We start from the raw sequence: 7,304 nt of genomic DNA, 5'->3' as shown, positions 1-7,304 counted from the left end.
CCCGGTCTCCTTCGCTAGCGGGGGGATTTCGGGGGGCACTTCAGTCCCTTCTCATCCAGGGAGTCATTGTCCCGGTCCCTTCCAGGGAGCGCTTTCGGGGTACCCAAGTAGGGGGAGTTCGGTGTGGCCCATCTTGGGTCTCAAGCGTCTCAATCAACACCTTCTAATCCACCATTCCCGAATGGAATATCTCTGCTCAGTGGTGGCGTCTATGGATCAGGGGGAGTTTCTTTCCTCAGTGGATATCTAGGATGCCTACCTCCAGGTTCCTATATTTCCCAGCCATCAGCGGTACCTCCGCTTGCGGTTCTGGAAGGTCATTTGCGATTTGTGGCCCTCCACTTCGGTCTGACCTCTGCCCAGCGGGTCTTTACTAAGGTATTGGCACCCGTCATAGCCCTCCTTCGGTCGCGGGGTGTCTCAGTGATTCCTTACTTGGACGACCTCCTTGTCAAGGCTTCCACCAGTGCCCAGGCTTGGGAGAATGTGATTTTTTTTTTTTTTTTTCCTCTTCAGACCTTTTATAGCTTCGGGTGGATGGTCAACCGCGACAAGTCTGTTCTCTCCCCCACCCTGTCTCTGGTCTTCTTGGGGCTTCAGTTTCGACTCGGCCTCTGTTCGGGCTCGCCTCCCGCCGGACAAACGTCTGGCCCTCTTGTTGGGAATCCGCTCCCTCCGGATACCATCCCCGGTCACCATCCTTACTTGCATGGAAGTCCTGGGTCGGATGGTGGCATCCATGGAGGCGGTGCCCTTTGCCCAGTTTCTTTTCGTCCTCTTCAGCTGGCGATTCTTGCCGGTGGGACAGGTCCTCCTCTCTCTCTCTCTCTCTGGATCTCAAGATTGTTCTCCCTCTTTGGACCCGTCGGTCCCTGCGCTGGTGGCTCTGTCTTCCCCTCCACTGGCAGGTGGTCACGACGGATGCCAGCCTGTCAAGCTGGGTGAGTGTTTTCAGGGATCAGACGGTTCAAGGCCTCGGCCTCCCGAGAAGCCTTTCCAATTCGCATGTCCGGACCTTCTTTCAGGGCGTGGCACACGCTGTCCCCCCTTTACCGGTCCCCTTCTCCCTCTCGGGACTTGAACTTAGTCCTAGATGTTCTCCAGGATGCACCTTTTGAGTCTCTTAGGGAGGTCCTCCTTCGCATCCTATCCTGAGAGGTGGTTTTTCCTTGGCTATTACTTCCATTAGGAGAGCATCTGAGCTGTCAGCTCTTCCTGCCATTCTCCTTTCCTGATAGTTTTTCAGGACAAGGTTGTTGTCCGACCAGATCCGTCCTTGTTACCTAAGGTCGTTTCATCTTTTCTTCTCAACGAGGACACCGTCCTTCCGTCTTTTTGTCCCACTCCTTTTCATCCCAGGGAGCACTTACTCCACAAATTGGATGTGGTATGGGCTGTTTGGGCTTATCTATCTCTCACCTCTTCCCTCCACCAGTGCGACCCTTTCTTTTTTCCTCCTTACGGAAGGTCGGCGGAAGGGACAGCCTGCCTTCAAGGCCACCATTTCCAGGTGGATCCGATGTGCTATTTCAGTAGCTTACCGCTGCATGGGGAAGGTCCCGCTCTTCAGTTTTTTTTTGGCTCATTTCACCGCTCTGTGGGAGCATCCTGGGCTCTCCGAAAAGCGGCCACCCGGGCGTCTTTGCACACTTTTTTCGAGCCTTTGCCAGGTTCATACCTTTGCATCGGCTGATGCTAGTCTGGGCCGTAAAGTGTTGCAGGCGGCGGTGGTACAGCCGACTGCCTGACCTTTTTTCTCTGCCCACCCAAGGGACGGCTTTGGTACGTCCCAAGGTCCTGTGTCCCCCAATGGAGCCGATAGAGAAAAGGAGATTTTTTAGACTTACCGTAAAATCTCTTTCTCGAAGGATCCATTGGGGGACACAGCTCCCACCCTTTTCTGGGGTTCCTTTTCGGTTATCTGTCCGAGGGTGTGTGCAGTTGATTTTTCTTCTGGTACTCGAACAGTTCGTGGTTTTTTCCTTTGACCTGTCGGTCTCCTCCTATTGCTCTGGGACTAAAACTGAATTGCTCAGTGGCCTGGAGGCGGGTATATCCTGCTGGGAGGAGCCGACTTTTTGGTTACCATAGTGTCACACCTCCTAGAGACATCAGCATATACCCAAGGTTCTGTGTCCCCCAATGGATCCTTCGAGAAAGAGATTTTACGGTAAGTCTAAAAAATCTCCTTTTTTCATATGTTTGGCAACCACCATCATATCCAGGCAAACAGTGTGTCTCCAGCTGATGCAAAACATAGGCTTGCATTGAGGGGGCAGAGCATGACGTCACAATGCTCCGGCCCCCCGTGATCGCCAGTAATCAGACCCGGAGCGATCATGCTCCGGGGACTGATTATAACTGGGTGCTGCGTGCAAGATCACGGGGGTCCCCAGCGGCGGGACCCCCGTGATCAGGCATCTTATCCCCTATCCTTTGGATAGGGAATAAGATGTCTTAGCGCCGGAGTACCCCTTTAATGCTGCCTTAAAAGTGATCAAGACGCATTAAATGTGGAGTTTATACACCTCCAAGTTTAAGATTTGGGGTACATTCCCACACGGCGTATGTGCTGCGTATTTGCTGCTGCGTATTTTATTTTCTCTGTTGAAGTCAATGGGTAGGAAAATACGCAGCACCAAATACGCAGCAAAATACGCCGTGTGGGAACGTACCCTTAAACAACATCTGTCATCACCTTCATATAAGGATATACTGGCGAAAGTCTCAATTTTAACATCAGTGTTGAGGGTCAGTCATATGTTACTGTCTACATCAAGCACAGTAGTGCACCTATATTCCTGTACAGTGATCCCTCAACTGACAATGGCCTCAACATACAATAATTTCAACATACGATGGTCTTTTCTGGACCATCGTAAGTTGAAACCAGACTCAACATACAATGTACAGACAGTCCAGATCTGTGAAACGTGTCAATGGCTGGAAGAACCGACCAATCAGAATGAGCATTTTACTTGTAAAACCCCTGTCTTACTGAAGTGCATGCACTGACTGGTGTCTGGTAGCGCCCCCTACAATACAGGGAGGTATTACATGTTCTGTACACATTACCTGTACCAGGGTTACCTGCTCCTTTAGACACCAGGTGAGGGTGACTCTATTACTTTTTTGGGACATTGTGTGTACTGTCCTCTACATAGAACAGTGTTTCCCAAGCAGGGTGGCCCTAGCTGTTGCAAAACTACAACTCCCAGTATGCACGGACAGCCAAAGGCTGTCCGGGCATGCTGGGAGTTGTAGTTTTGCAACAGCTGGAGGCTCCCTGCTTGGAAAACACTGACATAGACAGTGATTACAGCTCCCTGCAGATCTTTCTTACTTTTATATGTAAGGACTTGCTTTATCTGTATTAGTTATCTACTTATTTTTCTTTAATTCTCCCTTTTTCCCTATTTTTGGATGACATTTTGGTGCCTTTAGAACCAATTACCAGGTTTCCATAGCGTTCTGGTCTCAACATACAATGGTTTCAACATACAATGGTCGTCCCAGAACCAATTAATATTGTAACTTGAGGGGCCACTGTATTGTACTAATCCCATTTCTGTCCCTACAATGTCTGTCTGGTATAACACACTGTTACAGATGTAACCTGTATTTTTAATTGTTCTCATTTCATGTTCTAAACATTTCACTATTATCTGATGCTGCGTAACAAAAGGCAATTTGTAAACCTCTGTGAGACATTTTATGAACTAAAGAAAAATATTTTTTTATATATTTTTTATTTTTTTTTGATGGTATTTTTTACTTTCTCCAAGTCAGCCCGCCACTGCCAGCCCGGCCACCCGCTCAAGGGTTTCTTCCTAGATGATGTTATCAAATGGATTTTCTATAGAAAAAAAAGAAGATACAATAAATTGTCCTAGGAGAGGCAGAATATATACATATAACATTTAGTGCAAGACCAACAAGTGACGCTATAAAATTCTTTAAGTACTTAAAGGGGTACACCGGGGGAGAACAAATGTTTTCAAATCAACTGGTGCCAGAAAGTTAAACAGATTTGTAAATTACTTCTTAATCCTTCCAGTACTTATCAGCTGCTGTATGCTCCAGAGGAAGTTGTGTAGTTCTTTCCAGTCTGACCACAGTGCTCTCTGCTGACACCTCTCTCTCTGTCCATGTCAGGAACTGTCCAGAACAGGAGAGGTTTGCTATGGGGATTTGCTCCTACTCTGGACAGTTATTGACATGGACAGAGGTGTCAGCAGAGAGCACTGTGGTCAAACTGGAAATAACTACACAACTTCCTCTGGAGCATACGGCCGCTGATAAGTACTGGAATGATTAAGATTTTTTATGTAGAAGTAATTTACAAATCTGTTTAACTTTCTGGCACCAGTTGATTTAAAAAAAAAAAAATTCCACTGGAGTACCCCTTTTAAGATCTCTATCTATCTATATCATATCTATCTATCTATATCATATCTATCTATCACATATCTATCTATCACATATCTACCTATATCATATCTATCTATCACATATCTATCTATCACATATCTATCTATCACATATCTATCTATATCATATCTATCTATCTCATATCTATCGATCTCCTATCTATCTATCGATCTCCTATCTATCGATCTCCGATCTATCTATCTATCGATCTCCTATCTATCGATCTCCGATCTATCTCTCATATCTATCTCATATCTATCGATCTCCTATCTATCTATCTCATATCTATCTATCTCATATCTATCTATATCATATCTACCTATATCATATCTATCTATCACATATCTATCTATCACATATCTATCTATCTCATATCTATCTATCTATCTATCTCCTATCTATCTATCTATCTCCTATCTATCTATCGATCTCCTATCTATCTATCTATCTATCGATCTCCTATCTATCTATCGATCTCCTATCTATCGATCTCCTATCTATCGATCTCCTATCTATCGATCTCATATCTATCTATCTATCTCATATCTATCTATCTATCTCATGTCTATCTATCTCATGTCTATCTATCTATATCATATCTACCTATATCATATCTATCTATCACATATCTATCTATCACATATCTATCTATCACATATCTATTTATCTCATATCTATCTATCTATCTATCTCCTATCTATCTATCGATCTCCTATCTATCTATCTATCGATCTCCTATCTATCTATCGATCTCCTATCTATCGATCTCCGATCTATCTCTCATATCTATCGATCTCCTATCTATCGATCTCCTATCTATCTATCTCATATCTATCTATCTATCTATCTATCTCATGTCTATCTATCTCATATCTATCTATCTCATATCTATCTCATATCTATCTATCTATCTCCTATCTATCTATCGATCTCCTATCTATCTATGGATCTCCTATCTATCTATCGATCTCCTATCTATCGATCTCCGATCTATCTCTCATATCTATCTCCTATCTATCGATCTCCTATCTATCGATCTCCTATCTATCTATCTCATATCTATCTATCTATCTCCTATCTATCTATCTCCTATCTATCTATCTATCTCCTATCTATCTCATATCTATCTATCTGTTATGCACCAAGACTTACCTGGGTCCATCTTCCTCCTCTCCTGCTCCATCCTCCTCCTCTTCTCCCGCTCTCTCCTCCTCCACATCCTCCTCTTCCACTCCCTCCTCCATTTTATATTCCTCCTCCTCTTCCTCTTCTTCCTCCATTGATTCATCCACATTATCATTTTCTTCCTATATAAGAAATAGTGAAGATGTTCTAAAGATGAGACAGTTCTATACAATAGGAGCCGTGTCCATATAGTCTGAGGAGATCATAGAGAGAAGAAAAGTGTAATCCACAAATGATGACAAGAACTTACCCCATATAATGCAGCAACCAAAAGATCATACATAATCCCACCATAGTCCCCATCAGTGTCCCCAAAAACTTCAGCTCTGTAAGGTCTGAAAAATAAACAAATGATCAGAAATCTCTTCCTAGAAATCTTCCTATGGTTCCCAACCAGGGTGCCTCCGGCTGTTGCGAAACTACAGCTCCCAGCATGCCCGGACAGCCGTTGGCTGTCCGGGCATGCTGGGAGTTGTAGTTTCGCAACTGGGTGGCAACCACTGCTCTAGTCTCTGCCATGTCCCAGTGATATCCAACATAAGCAACATGGGGGAGAGTCATCAAATCCTGTCAGAGGAAAAGATGCCCATAGCAACCAATCAGATCGCTGCTTTCATTTTGCAGAGGCCTTTTCAAAAGTGAAAGAAGCGATCTGATTGGTTGCTATGGGCAACTCAACAACTTTCCCTCTGGACAGGTTTTGATAAATCTCCCCCCATGGATACAAAAGACATCTTGAGGTACCTACCTGTCATCTTGTCTCCAACAACTCTCAAAGGACTCAGCCAGCCGGTCAGGCCGTATATACCCCGGCTCAGCATTGTGACCTCATCATGATGACATCAGTCTTGTTCTAATACAGTGATCCCTCAACTTACAATGGCCTCAACATATAATAGTTTCAACATATAATGGTCTTTTCTGGAACATTGTAACTTGAACCCAGACTCAACATACAATGTACAGACAGTCCAGATCTGTTAAACATGTCAGTGGCCGGAAGAACTGACCAATCAGAATGGACATTCACTTGTAAAACCCCTGTATTACTGAAGTGCATGCACTGACTGGTGTCTGGTAGCCCCCCTATAGTACAGGGAGGTATTACATGTTCTGTACTCTTTACCTGTATTACTGAAGTGTATGCACTGACTGGTGTCTGATAGTGCCCCCTACAGTACAGGGAGGTATTACATGTTCTGTACTACTCTTTACCTGTATTACTGAAGTGTTTGCACTGACTGGTGTCTGGTAGCGCCCCCTAAAGTACAGGGAGGTATTACATGTTCTGTTCTCTTTACCTGTATTACTGAAGTGTATGCACTGACTGGTTTCTGGTAGCGCCCCCTACAGTACAGGGAGGTATTACATGTTCACATGTTCTGTACTACTCTTTACCTGTATTACTGAAGTGTATGCACTGACTAGTGTCTGGTAGCGCCCACTACAGTACAGGGAGGTATTACATGTTCTGTACTCTTTACCTGTATTACTGAAGTATATGCACTGACTGGTGTCTGGTAGCACCCCCTACAGTACAGGGAGGTATTACATGTTCTGTACTACTCTTCACCTGTATTACTGAAGTGTATGCACTGACTGGTGTCTGGTAGCGCCCCCTACAGTACAGGGAGGTATTACATGTTCTGTTCTCTTTACCTGTATTGCTGAAGTGTATGCACTGACTG

This window comes from Hyla sarda, chromosome 8, assembly GCF_029499605.1.
Source record: "Hyla sarda isolate aHylSar1 chromosome 8, aHylSar1.hap1, whole genome shotgun sequence".
NCBI classification, from domain to species: domain Eukaryota; kingdom Metazoa; phylum Chordata; class Amphibia; order Anura; family Hylidae; genus Hyla; species Hyla sarda.
Note: the sequence above shows the minus strand (reverse complement) of the source record.